Raw genomic sequence first — 18,452 nt, forward strand, 5'->3', positions numbered from 1 at the left:
CGAGCTATTCTATGTTGTTTTCGGGAGCCCGATGAGCATTGTTTTTATGCTCTGTTTGGGAGCTGTTGTGTAAATGTTATACAGATCTGAAAATTTCATTTTGTAGGCTTTTATGCTGCTTAAATTTCTATAAAAATGTCCACTTTTAGATTTACTAATAATATGTGAAGCTGTGAAGTTTTTGGCACTATTTTCAGCATACTCGATTTGGGGTTTATTGAGAAATTGGGGGATCTTTGAAAGATTGATTGTTTGATCTTAAAGATTTGATTAGAGGCTTGAAATATCATATAAAACTAGAGAAAGGGACATTTCAGTGGTATTAGAGGTATGATCTTGCCAGCCTGAGGGTTTGTAGAAGTTTGCATGTCAGTTTTGACAACTACCCAAATCTTGCATGTCAAAATTTATGGTTGCATGCTACTTCTAATCATTTGCATGTTAGTTCTTGGTGAATTTGGTGGTTGCATGTTGCTTCTAATTAGCTGCATGTCAAAATTTATTATTGCATGCTACTTCTAATCATTTGCATGTTAGCTCTTGGTGAATTTGGTGGTTGCATGTTACTTCTAATCAACTGCATGTCAAAATCTATGGTTGCATGCTACTTTTAATCAATTACATGTTAGTTCTTGGTGTTTGAAGAAGTTATAACCTATTGGGGTTACACTCTAATTTATCTAGAATGGACAGGTATAGTACAGAGTTTTAGAGGACATGATCTTGGACAACTGATATCCAGAGTTAGAACAATAGAAAGGATGGTTATTTAGACATTCGAGATAAACTTAGGAAAATAAGCCATGACATGTCTAAACAGTTGGTTGAGAACCACCGTATAATGAATGACATGTTTTTCGACCCAGCTAAGGTGGATAAGTTGACTAGATTTCTATTTGGCAGATTTTCTCACAGGGTAGATGACACAATTACCAAGAACTTGCATGAGGAGTTTGGGAAACTAGCTTATAGCCAGGCTGAGGTCTGAGATTCTAATCCACCACAAGAGGTAGTGAGAAAGGATATTACGTAGATTGATAGTAATGGTCAACTTGATACTCAAATTGAGACAATTGTATACAGGTCGTTAAAGGGTGATATCACAGGTATTCAAGATGGTATAGTTACAATAGGTAGTGACTACAGCATAGTGGGTTCAGATGATGATTATGAGGATGTTGTTGTGCATGATGGTGAGATACCTGGTAGAGATGAGCATACATTGAGCATTCGTGACTTTGTTGAGAAAGAGTACCAGGCACAGTTAGATGCTTTGTCACATGAGGTTGAGGCTAGTAGTACTTCACACGATTTGTCCAACCAGCTGAAAGTGAACAAAGATAGTAATGTGACTTCATTATCTCATCATGACAGGTATATGGAGTTAGTTGGTATTAGTCATATTACTCAAGTGAGGATTTTTCTTGAGTTACCAGTTGATTCTAGTTTACAGATATGGACTCGAGATTGTTATATTGGCATTTGGGATTCAGTTGACTGGAGATCTTTAACACTTTTTGGTAGCAGTGTTTGTTTGGGTTCTATCATGGATTTGATTAGCAGATTGCATGGTGTTGTCTTTTCTTGTGCTAGCAGCTTGTTCGATGTTGGTATTAGTTTTTATACACTGGTGTTGGGCTTTGTTCATATATCCAGTCGACCATACTTGCTGGAATGTGTTGATGATCTTTCATATTTGGCAGTGTGTACAGATGAGTCCCAGGATCATATTGACATTGATGACATCTAGGAGGATGCAGTGGGCAGTTTTGAAGACTTAATTTCCTTGGGTACAAAGGAGTTGGACAGCAATGCTATAGTTTTTGATACTCTATATGTTGATATGAGATTTAGAGTTGATTCACAGGATATGGATGGTAATACTCTAGAGACTAGTAACTTTGAGGATACTCCTTTAGACAGTGCATCAGAGGAGGTTTGTAGGAGACAGTCAAGCCAGTGCCATCATGTGTCTAATCAGTTGAGAGTTAGTGAGCGAGACATTGCTATCGCTTGCCAACATTTCGATGTTGCTCATCAATTGTTAGCAGTTTATGGATGGGGTTCTCCTACTAGTGATGAGCACGAAGGAAGTTATCTTTCCTTGACACAGTTCCACTCTTTATGGGAGGCTATCCAAATTCTGAGACAGGATTATATGCGTTGGTAGCCGACAGATATTATCTTATGGAGTGGGGCAGTATAGCATATGATGCATTGTTGGCCAAGGAAGATGAGGTGAGTGAGCTTACTGAGCAGCTTGAGGTGACTTCTGAGATTCTTGAGAGTACATAGTTGGCTTTCAAGGAGTCACAGTTTCATTTAGCTAAGGTGACCATGGAGTTAGAGAAACTACAGTCTTTACTAGATTCTGTACAGTCACAAGCTGAGGTGCCTAATGATCCGAGGATGTCCATGGTTGAGATTGTCAAATATAGTGGAGATGGGGATGCATCCATCCTTGATACTAACATTGGCATATCGGGTTCATCCCCACTAGAGTCAAGTTCAGTTGAGTCAGGTGATGCAACAGATTGTTGTAGTATGCCTAACATGGTAGTGACCTCTAGCACTAATGGCACGAAGACTAGAGATGTGTTATCAAAGACCATGTGTGATGTTGGTAAACCGATAGTTGGCATGGTTCCTGCTAGTAATACTACTCCCTTGGTGATGTCTTTAGAGGTAGTAATCAGCTCCAACTCGGTTAGTGATCGATTGCAGTTAGTTACATTTGGATTGCAGTCTGAGCCACTGACTGAGATTGGTGCATTCTATCAACATTACATTGTGAGGTATGCTCATCAATTTACCTTTGATGACCATGTTGATCAGATGATGATACAGAGATGTACTTTGGTTCCTAGTGCTTATCATTAGTTATGGGATAGTTTGATGCCTCAGGATGAGAGTTGTGATGGGCATGACATGGCGATAGGTTATGTAGTTGACAGCTTGATAATACATGACTTAGAGCGGGAGTTTTGGAGTGATGCTTCAGCAAGTGTTGTTATTGATTCTACTCCTTTGGCTATGACATCTCTTGACTTAGCTGGTGATCAGTCACAGTGGGTTGTATCACTTGTTCATGGTGAGCTGTTGACTGAGGTTGGTTTTCTTTATCAACATTATATTGCAAGGTATGTACATCAGTTAGCATTTGATCCTTGTGTTGAGGAGTTGATGGCAGGAAAATTTGGTTTGGGTTCTAATTATTGCTATTTATCTTGTGATGGCTTTTCACCATCAAGGGTGCATGGGAGTTATGGTTATGAGACAATGGTTAGTGATCTAAAAATTTGTGTTGACTGTAGGAGTTGTACAGTGTGTGGTTTCTCGATACTTGGTACAGTTTCATTTGGGAGCATTCACCATTGTTGCAGAGTTGGATTATGCATTCCGTATAGGCCAGTGGAATGCGTTGATGGTATTTACTGTGTTGGTAGTTTGATTTGTTCACTTTACTTGGGTTTTGATGTTCTAAGAGTTTGTGTCTCATGGTTTTCTGACTGTGGAAGTTGTGACTTTGGAGTCTGGTTGAGCAGTAATTGTCAGTTTGATTATGGATTCCTCTTGGTTATATTGCAGAGGATATTGCAGGAGCCTGTGTTAATTGACAATAGTATAGTTCATGACTAAATTTGGGATCCAGGTGGATTGATTGGATTATTTTTCAGCCATTTCTTGAGGACAAGCAATATTTGGAAGGGGAGGACTTGTCATGTCCCCTTTTCAAATAATTAAAAATAATAATCTTTTCTAAGGTAGGCAGGCCCAAAAAGGTGAAGTTTTGGAAAAAGGGGATAATCTTTGGAAGCTAATGGACTAATAAATGAAAATTATTATTAAAATATGTTTTATTAACCCCTCTTGGATGTGAGTTAGGGTTATGCCCTCTTTTAAGGAGTTTGGAGGCATTTTGGAGGGATTCCAGAACTTGATTTTTGCTCATTTCTTTGTTATTCTTCAGAGGCTGCCAAACCTGTGGAGAAGGAGACCCAAGAATAGGATTTTTCAGGTTTCCAAGAAGGCTAAGGATGGTATTTTGAAGCCATTCCATGTTCATGCTCATGCAGAGTTTGCCTTTGTGCTGAACAGTGCAGATTTGTGATTTTTTGGGTGTGTTTTTTGTAAGAGTTTGGTGTTTCTGGTTGAGTATTTCATATCATTTTGGTTTGATGTTTTATTTTAGACTTTTAGATGTTAAAATAGAGCTTCATATATGTATTTGGTCATGATTATACTTCTGTGATAGATTATTAGTGTTTTTGTGGTGTTTCCGAGCTATTCTATGTTGTTTTCGGGAGCCCAATGAGCATTGTTTTTATCCTCCGTTTGGGAGCTGTTGTGTAAATCTTATATAGATATGAAAATTTAATTTTGTAAGATTTTATGCTGCTTAAATTTCTATAAAAATTTCCACTTTCAGATCTACTAATAATATGTGAAGCTGTGAAGTTTTTGGCACTATTTTCGGCATTCCCGATTTGGGGTTTATTGAGAAATTGGGGGATCTTTGAAAGATTGGTTGTTTGATCTTAAAGATCTTATTAGAGGCTTGAAATATCATATAAAACCATATAAAGGGACATTTCAATGTCTCATTAGTGGATTTGATATCAATGACAATATAACAATTGTTCCAATTGTAGTTTCCAATAATTTCCTAAATTGAGTTGGCCTCCACACTTACACAAAGTTTGATAAATTCTAAAGGTGGTATCTTGACTAGGTAATTATTTCAACCACAATAAGTGATCCAAAGGAGTCCACAATACCTTGAAGACCTCATTATTGTAAAACTCTAGTGGGATTCCTAAGAGGAAGATTGAGGTTTCAAAAATAGCTCCCAAGTCAGAGATGAGGCATAGTTTCTAGTTGTGCATAGCCAAAATATTCATATGGTTTCTACCATAAGTCCATGGAACATTAGTGAGTACCATGAGTAGGTCCTTTTTGTTCATAAAGTTTAACAATAATATTCCATGGGATAGAACATTAATCTTGACACTTATCTTTGAGGAATAGGTAGCATCAATGTATTTCCTTAGCTAATCAATAGAGTGTATAAATGATAAGAATATAACCACAATTGGCAACACTATATCATTAGTTGCATCAAAAAAAATTTTTTATAAAGAACCTACATTATGGAACCACTAATTTTGCAAGACACTCCATAGCTAGGGAAAGAAGATTTGGCTTCCAAAGAAGATGGAGGGATGCCTAAACCTTTATTAGCAAAGGAAGGTTTAAGCTAGGAAATATTAAGGGACCTAGAATTTCCTCCAAGAGTAATCAAGGAGAGGAGTATGGGAGAACATGAAGTTATAGGCATTAGGGGAGAAGATACAAAGGAGTAAGTAGCAAACCTAACAAAAAAAATGCAAAGACAAGAGGGTCCAAAGGACACAACTTTGAAAGGACCAAGAAGAAGCCCAACTTTAGATAGATTTCAACACAGTTGAGAAGGGAGTCATATGAGACATTTCCAAGTTCCTTGAGGAGGCCCCATGAAAAAGAGAAAACAAATGTTTAGTAGTGACAATGACAATGGCAACTAGGGAGAAAATTTAAATTGTTAAAAAAAGGTTTGCCTAGTCATAATCCAAAATGTCTCACACTAGCCATATTTTTTTTAAATGCAAAAATATCCTTATAGTAGGAATTTTATTCTAGTGAAAATATTCCTCTACTTCATTTGGTGGTGGACATGTCATCTCTTTGTGGGATTTTTTCTTAGTCTAATGGTGTTAGTTATGTAGAAACTATGAATACGATTTATTGGTGGGGTCTTCTAATCTAGATGCTCTAGCTTTGGGTTCCTCAAATTATGTTGTGAAGCCTGATGTTGTAACCTAAGGGTCATATGGCTTTGGTAAATTTTATTCCTATAAAAACCTTCCTATAAATGTTGTTACTATGATTATCGATTGTGTCTTTTTTGCTTCCTCTATTCTGTAACTAGACTGAAATTTTTTAATATGGTGTGTTTCAACTCTAAGGATATCTAGTGGTTTATGATTAATACTACACCTTGGAGTTTGCATTCCCATATCTTGTCTATAGACCCAAAGGTTTCTTATTACAAACCTTTAAAATATTCCATTGATAATTGTCCCTTATGGCTATAATTTTTTTGCATAACTAATGCAAATTTTGTTGAAGAGATGTTATAGTGGATGTTTGATATTTAATTTATCAATTGATGTGTTTTCATTGATCTCAACTTGAATGTTGTTGGTAAATTATTTACCTTGCATAGTTCATAATATATATAATTTTAGTTTTTCTTGTACAAGAAATGAGCCTTCCTTTGAAGTAAGACTTATTCTTTTAAGTAGGTAAGTTGTAGGAAATGGACCTAAATGTGTGTGTTTTTGAAAGGAGATTTTTGAAATCAAAAAGATTGATCAAACCTACCATGGAACAATCATTATTTCTTCATTGATGTCAAACATACTACTTGTTGTTGGTAATACAATTTCTTACTTTTGTGTAAATGCTATTATTTTATTGATTGATTAAGAGGATTTTAAAAGAAATGATAACAAAAAAATCTAGAGAAAGGTTGAGTTATATGGTGTATAAAAGGAGCAATAACACTAAGCAAGACTTTGATGATATAGTGTATTGTTTATCTACTTAAGGCTATAATGAAAGGATACTTGAGAAAAGAGTAGAAGATGGCTAAGCAAATAAATATGTCTTCCAAGCCTAACTGAACAAATAGTGGAAGTCAAGCAATTCATTGCAAGCTGAGAAGTAAGTTTAGTATGTGCCCAGGAAAGAGAAATATTAGTATGTTGAGTGTCAGAAGATCATAGTAGTGACTAAGTGAAACTTAGTATACATCAAGAAACCTAGTGTTGATAGAGCATCAAAAGATAGTGATTGTCAATCAAATAGCATGGTATTGTTGAGTTATAGTAAAATGAGTTTGATTGAATATTTGACAAATCTAAGCTGACAACATTAATTTCATCAATTGTGTGAAGTGTGTGGAAGATAACTATGATGATCTGGTGGCATAGAATTCAAGGTAATCCATTTTGAGATGAATTCAAAGAGGATTTTAAGGGAAGTTTCTAGGAGGATCAAAATGGAAAGGTGGAAAGGTTCAATGAATCTTACCTAACCCTAAAATTGACGATTGTGGTTAACTAGGAAAATATCTAAATTCTTTATATAAATAGATAGTAGGTTAGAATAAAGTTTTCATGAGTGAAAACTTGAGATAGACAAGAAGTCTATGGTGTTGCTTCATATGGTGGCCTAATGAAAGAGTTTATAGTTGGCATCCTAAGCAAGAAGGCTTAAGGAGATGAAGGCTTGAAGGGTGAATGAGCTATTAGAGATGAAGAGGATGAATTCCAAGAAGTATGGAGGAGTGAAAAAGTGATTAGTAATCTACAAGTGAGTTTCTTTTTTATTAGAATGAGTCCTACTATACTTTATAACAATTTTATTTGTCTAGATAAATCCTTTGGATTAAGGTTGACCTAATAGCCATGAGAAAATCCTTTAACAGGGTGACCTCCTAATGGAATGTTCTAAAGTCCTCTAACAAGGCTCACTTCTAATAGGGTAATTGAAATCCTTTAATCAAGGTTGTATTTAATAGTTTACATTGTAACCTTTAATAGGGTTGGCTTCTCATAGGGCTCACTTTAGAAGAGTGAAAATCGGTAGCATGTCATTGGTGGTTTTTTCCAAATTGTGTTTCCATGTAAAATCCTTATGTCCAAATGTGTGATTGATTTTGTGGTATTTCATGTTTACATTTCTACAAAGTTATTTTGACCTAGGACAACAATATGAAAAAGTTTACAATATTGAATGACCAACACATGCATAAGTATAAGTTGAAGTACTAAAAAGTTTTATTATTTGAAGCACTATTGGCTAGGCAATTTCATAGTGACAAAGGAAAATAAAAAGGTAGGTTGCCCATCATATATTTTAATTGTAATGAGGTTGGTCATATTGTAGCAAGATGTCCTAAAAATTCAAACAACAAGAATGAAGAAAAATAAAGAGGTAGAAAAGATGGCAGTAACAACTTTGGCTATAAGGACAAGGGAAAGAAGGCTTGTTACATTGTTGAAGAAGAATCCAATCATGAATCTGGTGATCATGATGATGAAGTTGTGTATGTTGATATGAAAGATGAGGTAGCTACATTAATATCTTATGTTAACAAAAGTAACAGATGGATCATTGATAGTGGATTTTCACATCACATGACTAGAAACAAAAGTAAGTTCATTACCCTTGAGTATTACAATGGAAATAGTGTTAGATTTGGTAATAATGCACCCTGTCTAATAAAATAAAAAGGATCAATAAGATTGATAGACAAGATCATGTGTGACAATTCTTAGTATGTGGAAGGACTTAACTATAATCTATTGATTATGTCACAATTGAATAGTTTAGGATGCAAAGTTGAATTTGATAATAGGAAGGCTAAGATCAATGACATTTATGGAAAACTAATTGGAAGTGGAGATCATACTAGAGGTAATCTATTCTATCTTGACATGAATGATGCTACTTGTCTTGGTGTACAATTTGATGATGTCTGGCTATGGCACAAAAGGCTATGTCATGTAAATTTTGACAAGTTGGTTAGTATCAGTATGATGAAAAGAGTTAGTAGTTTTCCAAAACTAAAGCAACCTAATAGTGTGATTTGCAAAAAATATCAGTTAGGCAAGATGACAAAGTCTAGTTTTAAAAGTAAGACTCATACTTCAAAAGAAATTATGGAATTAGTTCATACTAATTTATGTGGACTAATTGATGTACAAAGCTACAAAGGTGATAAGTACATTATCCTATTTGTTGATGATTACTATAGAATGATGATAGCAATATTTTTAAGAGAAAAATATGATGCTTTTCAAATGTTTAAGTGGTATCTAGCAAGAGTTGAAAAGGAAATTGGTAAAAGCTTGAAATGTCTAAGATCTGACAAAGGTGGAGAGTTTATATCAAATAAGTTCAAATTTTTTTGCAATGATAGAGGAATCGAAAGAAAAATGTTTGCACCTAGGATCCTTCCACAAAATAGGATTGTTGAAAGGAGGAATAGATCTATAGTGGATTGTGCTAGAACACTAATGATGAAGAAGAATGTTTCTTTTAAATACTGGAGAGAAGTTGTCAGTACATCTATCTATACCTTGAACCAAGTACAAATCAAGAAAGGTACAAATTCCACACCTTTTGAATTATGGTACTAATACTCACCCAGTATCAAATAATTTAAGGTATTTGGAAGTAAGTGTTTCATTCTGAAGGATAATAGAAATGGTGAACTTGATGCTTAAAGTGAAGAAGGTATATTTCTAGGATATTCCACAAGAAGTAAAGCTTATAAGTGTTTAAATACTAACACTAAAAAAGTTGTGGAAAGTGAAAATGTAAAGTTTGATGAATATATAGAAGTACATGAAGATGAACCAAAGAAAGAACCTAAAAATTATAGAACCTTTATGTACTACTATGAAAAAATGTTTGAGAATGCTAATATTTCTGCAAATCAAGTTGGTAATCAATAAGAACTAGTGATTATTGAGTCACATACAATGGATGTCGAGTTGCATTTAGGAAGCGAGTTGCAATGAAAATTTGAGGTACATTCTAAGAGATTAGTTAACATGAAAGGAATGTTGAGTTAACTGATAGAGAGGTGAAAAATGAATTTGAAATTCAATTTTATGAAAGACCCATTGTAGAAAGGAGAACAAAGCCAAGGTTATCAATGTATGTTTGAAGATACCACCTTGTTGAACAAATCATTGGAGATGAAGAAGATAGACCAATGGAAAGGAATAAGTTGAGAAATGACACATCTCTATTAAGCATGTATGAACCTAAATCAGTGAAGAATGCATTAGAAAATGAAGACTGGAATCAAGCCATGAAAGAATAAATTGATCAAATCCAAAAGAACAAAACTTGGACACTAGTACCTAGACCTAAGAACAAGAATGTTATTGGGACCAAGTGGGTGTACAAAAATAAATTGGGTGAGAATGGTGAAGTTATAATATGTAGTTCATAGCAGACCTAGCATTGCACTAGCTATTGGATTGTTGCAAGATTTTCTACAAATCCCAAGGAGAATCACTTAATGTTTGTTAAAAGGATTATGAGATGCTTGAAAGGAACAGAAGATTATGGTCTATACCGTAAGAAAAATGACAAGTTTGAACTGAGAGCCTATAAAAATGTTGATTGGGCTGGAAATATTGATGACAAAAAAGGTACAAGTGGGGGAGCATTTTTCTTAGGAAAATAATTAGTCTCCTAGACTAGCAAGAAATAGAATTGTATTTCACAATCTACTGTTGAAGCTGAATATGTGGTTGTTGTAGTGAATTGCACAAATGTGGTATGGATAGAATAGGTACTTAAAGGAATGAAGGAAGAAATCACTGAACCTATGTTACTCTACTATGACAATACAAATGTTATAAACATGTCTAATAATCGTGTGATGCACACAAAGACAAAGCACATTGAAATCAAGTATCATTACTTGAGAAAATTGTTTCAAGACAAAGAAGTGATAATAGAATATGTGAATACAAAAGAATAGATAGTTGATATATTCACAAAGGATTTACCTAAGGATGAACATGAATATTTTAGAGGTAAACTAAGGGTGATACCCCTATCCGAAGCTACTTAGGAAGTAAGAGTAGTGACCTACATCCACTGAGTTGAATGACATATTTTACAACTTGATGTAGTGGATCTTAGTTAATGACCTTCCTGAACTAAGGAAAGAGATGAAAATAAAATATTTATAGTCACATACAAGGTGACAGAGAAAGAACCTAAATTGATTATATCTAGATGTATAGGTGACAAGTCTTTGGCATTATTGTCAAAGATAGTGATATTAGAGAAATTAGGGAGATATCAGAGAGATTAGAGAAGGAAGGAGAAAGATTGTCAAAGAGAGACAAGACCAGATGAGGGAGAAACTTTAGGAAGAGATTAGAGTATCTAGAAAAGGCATACATATTGATAGAGGGAGAGATTTAAATAAAAGGTATTAAGTTTCTCTTTGTTATTGTTGTTGGTATTGGTTTTCCATCAGTGCCAAAGAGGGAGATTGTTGAAATGGAGAAGATTGATGAAACCTATCATGGAACGGTCATTTATTTTGTTACTAATGTCAAACCTACTACTTGTTGGTAAGAAAATTTCTTACTTTCATCTAAATGATATCATTTGATTGATTGATGAAGAGAATTTGAAAAGAAAGGATAACAAGAGAACCTGGAGAAAGGTTGAGTTATATGGTGTATAAAAGGAGCGCTAAGACCAAACAAGACTTTGATGATATAGTGTATTGTTTATCTGCTTAAGGCTATACTGAAAATATACTTGTGTAAAGACTAGAAGTTGGCTGAGAAAAGAAATGTGTCTATCAAGCCTGACCAAGAAAATAGTGGAAGCTAAGCAATTAGGTGCAGGTCGACTAGAAAGATAGTTGAAGTCAAGTGAAGTAAATTCAATATGTTCCAAGCAAAGAGAAATCTTAGTATGTGTCGAGCATTAGAAGATGACAGTACCAACCAAAGTAAAACTTAGTATAGGCTGAGAAACCCACTGTTGACCGAACATAAGAAGATAGTGGTTGTCAAGAAAATAACATGCTATTAATGAGTGATAATAAAATGAGTTTGGTCAAAGATTTGATGAATCTAAGCTGACAAAGTTGATTTCGTGAATTGTGTGAAGTGTGTCAAAGATAACTATGATGAGTTGGTGGCACATAATTCAAGATAAACCATTTTGAGAGGAATTGAAAGAGAATTACAAGGGAAGTTTCTAGGAGGAACAAAATGGAAAGATGTGAAGATTCAATAAATCTGACCTAACCCTAAAATGGATGATTTTTGTTAAGCTGAAAAAGATCTAAATTCTCTATATAAGGAGACAATAGGCCAGAAGCAATTTTTCAAGAGTGCAAACCTAAGATAGACAAGAAGTCTAAGGTGTTGCTTCATATCATGGTCGAATGGAAGAGTCTATAGTTGGCATACTAAGCAAGAAGGCTTAAGGAGATGAAGGATTGAAGTATGAACACGATATTATAGATGAAGATGATGAATTCCAAGAAGCATGGAGGACTGAACAAGTGATCTTTAAACTACAAGTGAGTTGTTTTATTATTCAACCAAGACCTACTATTACTTTCTAACAATTGTATTAGTCTAGATTAAGATTGACCTAACAGTCATGTATAGATCCTATAATAGGGTGACATTCTAATGGAATGATCTAAAGTCCTCTAACAAGGCTCACTTCTAATAAGGTGATTGAAATCCTTTAATCAAGGTTGCATTGAATAATGTGCATTGTAACTTTTAACAAGTTTGGCTCTTCACAAGGCTCACTTTAGAAGAGTGAAAATTTGTAGCATGTTATTGGTGGTTTTTCCGAAATTGGGTTTCCATGTAAAATCCTTTTGTTAAAATGTGTGATTGAGTTTGTGGTATTTCATGTTTACATTTCTACAAAAAATTTGATTATGGAAAACAAGCTTTAAAAGGACCCTAAAACCTAAACAAAACAAAGTATAGTCAACATTAAAATGCTTAAGGCCTCGAATAGAGCTAGAAAGCAAAAAGAAAGAACATCTCCCTAAAAAAAGATAGAAACATAACTAAAGTCGAGGAGAGACACCAAAATCCTAGTACTACCCAAAAAAATCTAGGGCACTCAAATGATATCTCTCAGCATTTCTACTACACTTATATCCAACTCCAATAGATTACCAGCTTCCTCCTTCATCTTAGAAAGATCCTAGTCTAGGGCCAAGGTGTCCTTTTTCCTAGTGCTAGATCTTATCTACTTCCTTGAGCTTTCATCTAGGGTCCTATCTTTTATGTTATGGGTACCAGGGTCCTCCTTTCTAATGCTTTGATCATTCATGTAGTGAATGAAACTCTTGATGTTCTCATTGTCCTTAAGGATATTAGAGCTCTGTTCAACTATACATTACATTGGATTATCCATCACATGGATCCTATTTTTGACTTTGTCCACTCTTCTATCCATGCTCTATTCATCCTCCTTGACCCTATTCCTTAATCTATAGGTCTCCATTTCCAGAGTGCTCACCCTATGTTTGAGCTCAAGAATTTCGTGGAAGAGCCACTTGGTGGTACGAAAGCTATCCACCATGTTGTTTTTTCCATTATTGATGATATCCATATCTGAGTGCTCCTTAGCATTGTTGCTAAAGATAACTAGAGTAGGGTTGATCAACTCCTCCAACAAGATTCTACCCTCATCATTTTCTTTGACCAATGTTCTAATCAGCTTCTATTTGATTCCCATAATAGCCAAAATAGAGTCAAAGTTTCACCACACCACCTTCCTATCCTTCCCCATGACCGAGCATCTATAAGTGTTGGTGCAAAATTCTTTGTAGCCTTGTTTGTGTCCCTCCCTTTCACTTTGGTTGGGAGCCCCTTCTACCTTCTCGATCTCCTCCCCCTATTTTTCCTCCTTGTCTTCTGGGATTTTCCTTTTCTGGATCCCTGACACCATGACCACCTTCTCTTTCCTTATCAACATTTTGATGGTGATGGTTCTCTTACTGATGGGGACACAACCCAAGAATAGAATGGACACAATAGAAAAGGGAAATTATATTAACTGAGAAAATAAGCTAGTACAAATAGTACAGAGAAAATAAACTTCAAGACATGCCCTAAGGGCTTACAATAGCATAAATCTAGAGATAATTTCTCCTTTCAGTACCTCCTCTCAAACTCCACTCTGAACTACCTTTTACAATGCCAAAAATCTTCTTAAATAGACCCTGGAGGGTTAAGGACTAGGAGTACATTCTAGAAAGTGCTAGTAGGCATCCACTGACCAAATAAAAGGTTCCAGAAGCTGCGTTAGAAGTCGGTGCAAATCTAGAAGAATCCAAAAATGGTAACCGAACTTTCGAGAGGCATAACTTTTGAACCGTAGCTCTGATTGACGAACCGTTTACATTTTCAAAAATCTCTCGAAGCACTCTATAGCCCTATGAACTAGCTTTGCTCGTTCCCCATTTTTCAACCCTTTTTGAGGTCATTTAATGCCCTTAACCTGACTTTGAAGCATTCTTAGGAGGTCTCCAAAACTTGAAAAACTGTAATAACTTTCAAACCGTGGGGCCTTTTGACCTAATTCTTTTTTTGGAATGCTCTAAATTACAATTACATTCATCTGGCCAACTCACACCTTCTAGGTCAGCAAAATGATGGCCAAATTGCATACTCCTATTTTTTCAAGATTTTCTAGCACACTGATAGTTGAACTATGAGAGTTGGAACCTTTATTTGACCCAAATGGGTGTCCAAAAATGAAAACACATGGAACAGAAACTAAGTCTAAGTACTTTTTTTTTTTTTTGGGTGACACAGAATTGCCCTTATACCTCTGGATGCTCCTGCATTAGACAGCCAGGGTAGATTGAAAAGTGACCTTGTCAATTTATGAATGGTAGAGGAAATCCGAAATGGGAAACCTCAGCTGCTGAAATCCAAGTTGAGTCCTTGATCGGTCGTCCTTTCCATTTCACCAAATACTCTTCATACTACCTATTTCTGGTACTCCTACCCACACGATGATCTAGAATGTCTTCTATCTCCTCCTTCTTAGAAGCAAGAATTGGACATGGCTCTAACACCAGCTCCTCATCGACACCATCATCATGATACTCTGTTAAATCTGCAATGTTGAAAATGGGAGAAATGTGAATACCATCTGGTAGCTCCACTTCATATGCATTTCCTGAGTCATGTTTCTTCAAAATTTTGCAGGGGCCAAATTTCTTCATTTTTAGCTTGTTGTAAGTATCGACTGGAAATATTTCTTTTCGTAAGTGCACCATGACTAGATCCCCTACTTGGAATTCCTTATGTCTTCTCCTTTGATCAGCCCTAGCTTTATACTCTTGATTCATCTTGGTAATGTGTGCCTGAACCTCCTCATGTAGATGCTTGATATTTTCAAAAAATTCCTTAGCTTCAGCACTTGTCCTTTCCCCTTGTTCTATCTTCCTCATCTCTGGTGCAGTCCTTGGGCTACTCCCATATACAATTTGGAATGGTGATTTTCTAGTACTCCTATTTATAGAGTTATTATAAGAAAACTCTTCCTGTCGTAGAATCAAATCCCATCCCTTGGGCTTATCCCCAACTAGACATCTTAGCAAATTACCCAGACTTCTGTTTACCACTTCTGTTTGGCCGTCAGTTTGTGGGTGATGCATAGAACTAAATTTCAAGTCAGTTCTTAACTTTTTCCACAATGTCCTCCAGAAATACCCCACAAATTTAGTATCTCTATCAAAAACTATACTCCTTGGAAGACCATGTAGTCTTACCACCTCTTTGAAAAACAAGTCTGCAATATGGACAACATCATGAGTTTTGTGGCATGGAATGAAATGTGCCATTTTGGAGAACCTATCAACCACCATGAATACTGAGTCATTACCCTTTTGTGTCCTTAGCAATCCAAGAACAAAATCCATACTTATGTCCTCCCATGGCCTTGATGTAACAGGCAATGGCTGATATAGGCCAGTATTGTGACTAAACCCCTTGGCAACTTGAAAAACCTGGCAACTCTATACAAACTTCTTCACATCCTGTGAAATTTGAGGCCAAAAATAATGTTCTCTAAGAATGGCAATGGTCTTATCTTGACCAAAATGTCCTGCCATCCCTCCACTATGTTTCTCCTTAATCAAATTTTCCCTCATGGAACTTCTTGGAATGCACAATTGACTACCCTTGAACAACATTCCATCCTAAATCAAATAGTCTAACTACTTGGTTCTATCTACAGCAATAGGTTCTTTACAAGCTTTCCATGCTTTAGCAAAATCAAGATCCTCGGGGCACAAATTCTTGAGTTCATCAAACCCAACTACTTCAACCTATATTACTGTAAGCAACAACTGTCTCCTACTTAGTGCATCTGCAACCCTATTAGATTTTCCACTTCTATGCTTCAACACAAATGTATAACTCTGCAAGAACTCTACCCACTTCATATGCCTCTAATTCAATTTACCTTGGCTATTTAGGTACTGTAATGCCTGATGATCAGTATACAAAACAAATTCCTTTGGAAATAAATAATGCCTCCATTTCTTTAAGGCATGAACTATTGCATAGAACTCTTGATCATAAATAGAATACTTCTTCTTTGCATCATTCAATTTTTCACTAAAATATGCAATAGGCTTCCCTTCTTGGCTTAATACAGCCCCAATAGCGCTATCACTAGCATCACAATCTACCTAGAAAACCTTTCTAAAATTTAGAAGTGCCAACATAGGCTATTCTGTTACCTTCTTCTTCAGCAATTCAAAACTTCTCACAGCTGCTATAGTCCATTTGAACTCTTTTCTATCCCCTCTTATTGTATTAGTTAGGGGTACACATATGCCACTAAAATTCTTAATAAACTTCCTGTAAAAACTAACCAGACCATGAAATGATCTTACCTCAGTAGGAGACCTTGGATTAGGCCATTCCAAGATGGCTTTTACTTTCTCTGGATCCATTTTGAGACCTTCAGGTGATATAACAAACCCCAAATAGACTAACTCCCTTTTTGCAAAGATACATTTCTTTAGATTAATTAATAGTTTCTCTTCCCTTAGCCTTTCAAGGACACTACGAATATGCAGTAAATGTTCTTCCAAAATCTTGCTGAAAATTAAAATATCATCCAAATAGACAATAACAAATTTTCCCAAGAACTTCTTAAGTACCTCATTCATGAGCCGCATGAAGGTGCTTGGGGCATTCGTCAATCCAAAGGGCATGACTAACCACTCATAAAGACCCTCCTTGGTCTTGAAGGCTATTTTCCACTCATCTCCTTCTCAAATCCATATATAATTATAGCCACTCTTGAGATCTATCTTTGTGAAGTACTGAGCTCCACTCAAGCAGTCCATAAGATCATCCATCCTTGGCAAAGGAAACCGATACTTGATGGTTATCCTATTTATAGCTCGAGAATTTGTACACATCCTCCACTCTCCATCCTTCTTTGGTGCGAGTATTGCAGGTACTGCACATTGACTCAGGCTCTCTCGAATGAAGCCCTTCCTCAACAGCTCCTAAACTTGTCTATTTAGCTCCTCTATTTCAGTAGGAGTCATCCTGTGAGCAGCCTTGTTAGGAAAACTAGCTCCTGGAATCAGATCTATCTGATGACTGATTTTCCTTATTGGTGGCAATCCATCTGGAACATTATCAGAGATAATATCTTCAAACTCCCCTAGTAAATCTAAAACTTTAAGTGGTATTTCACTACTACCTTCTTTATCTTTCCTAGGAATCAAAGTATAGCACATATGCTGATGTTTCATGCCATCTAAAAACTTCCTTCCATCAACAAGAAAAATCCTAGCACTGCTACATACCTTTTCACCTTCGTTTTTCATGGGCTTCAATTTGTGGTGAACTCCATCCTTTTTCAGAGAGTATGTGTTTGCATGTCCATCATGCACTGCATGTCTATCAAACTGCCATGGTCTACCCAACAATAGATGGCAAACATCCATCAAAATAACATCACAAAGAACTTCGTCATGGTAACTCCCAATTTTGAATTTTACTAAACATTGTTCACTTACCAGGACCTTATGATCATCTTTTACCCAAGAAATCTGATAGGGCTAGGGATGTTTCTCCCTCTTGAGCTTCAACTTAGAGACCATCTCTTCTGATACCAAGTTATCAGTGCTACCACCATTAATGATCACATCACAACATTTATCCTCACACTTGCATCTGGTATGGAACAAACTCCTCTGTTGTCCTGGTTCAATCTCACCACTTAGTAGGACTCTTTCATTTACCAAGGTCTCTCCTCTTTCTGCATCCTCTGATTGTGATGATTGTACATCTTCATCCACATGAGTAACCCTAGCTTGGCCCTCAGCTCTCCTATCTATCCTTCCTTGTCATTAAGGGCATCCAAAGGCACGATGACCTTCTTCATTATAATGGAAATAGGTACCACAAAAGCCTCCTCTTCCTTGTCCATGTCCTCTACCTCTTCCTCTCTGATTTCCAAAGTCTTGGTCATGGGAGCGGTTGAAACCCTCATTCCTCTGGTTCCTACTAGTACCCTCATCTTCATTTTTCTTTTAGATTTCATTATGGCCTCTAGATGACCGACTACTTCCCCTTCCTCCTTGACCACACCCTCTTTTCCTTCCTTCAAACCTTTTATTTAGCTTCTCTTCAACTCATAGGTAAAACTAGTATACCTCTTCAACGCTAGTCATTCTTACCAGACTTAATTCTTCCTGGATGCTAGGTCGCAACCCACTGATATAACGAGCAACCTTCTCCTTATTTGCTTCTGCATGCCCCACTCTAATCAAGAGTCGG

The sequence above is a fragment of the Cupressus sempervirens genome, chromosome 1 (genome assembly GCF_028749045.1).
Source record: "Cupressus sempervirens isolate cs-2001-9-10 chromosome 1, ASM2874904v1, whole genome shotgun sequence".
In the NCBI taxonomy this organism is placed as follows: domain Eukaryota; kingdom Viridiplantae; phylum Streptophyta; class Pinopsida; order Cupressales; family Cupressaceae; genus Cupressus; species Cupressus sempervirens.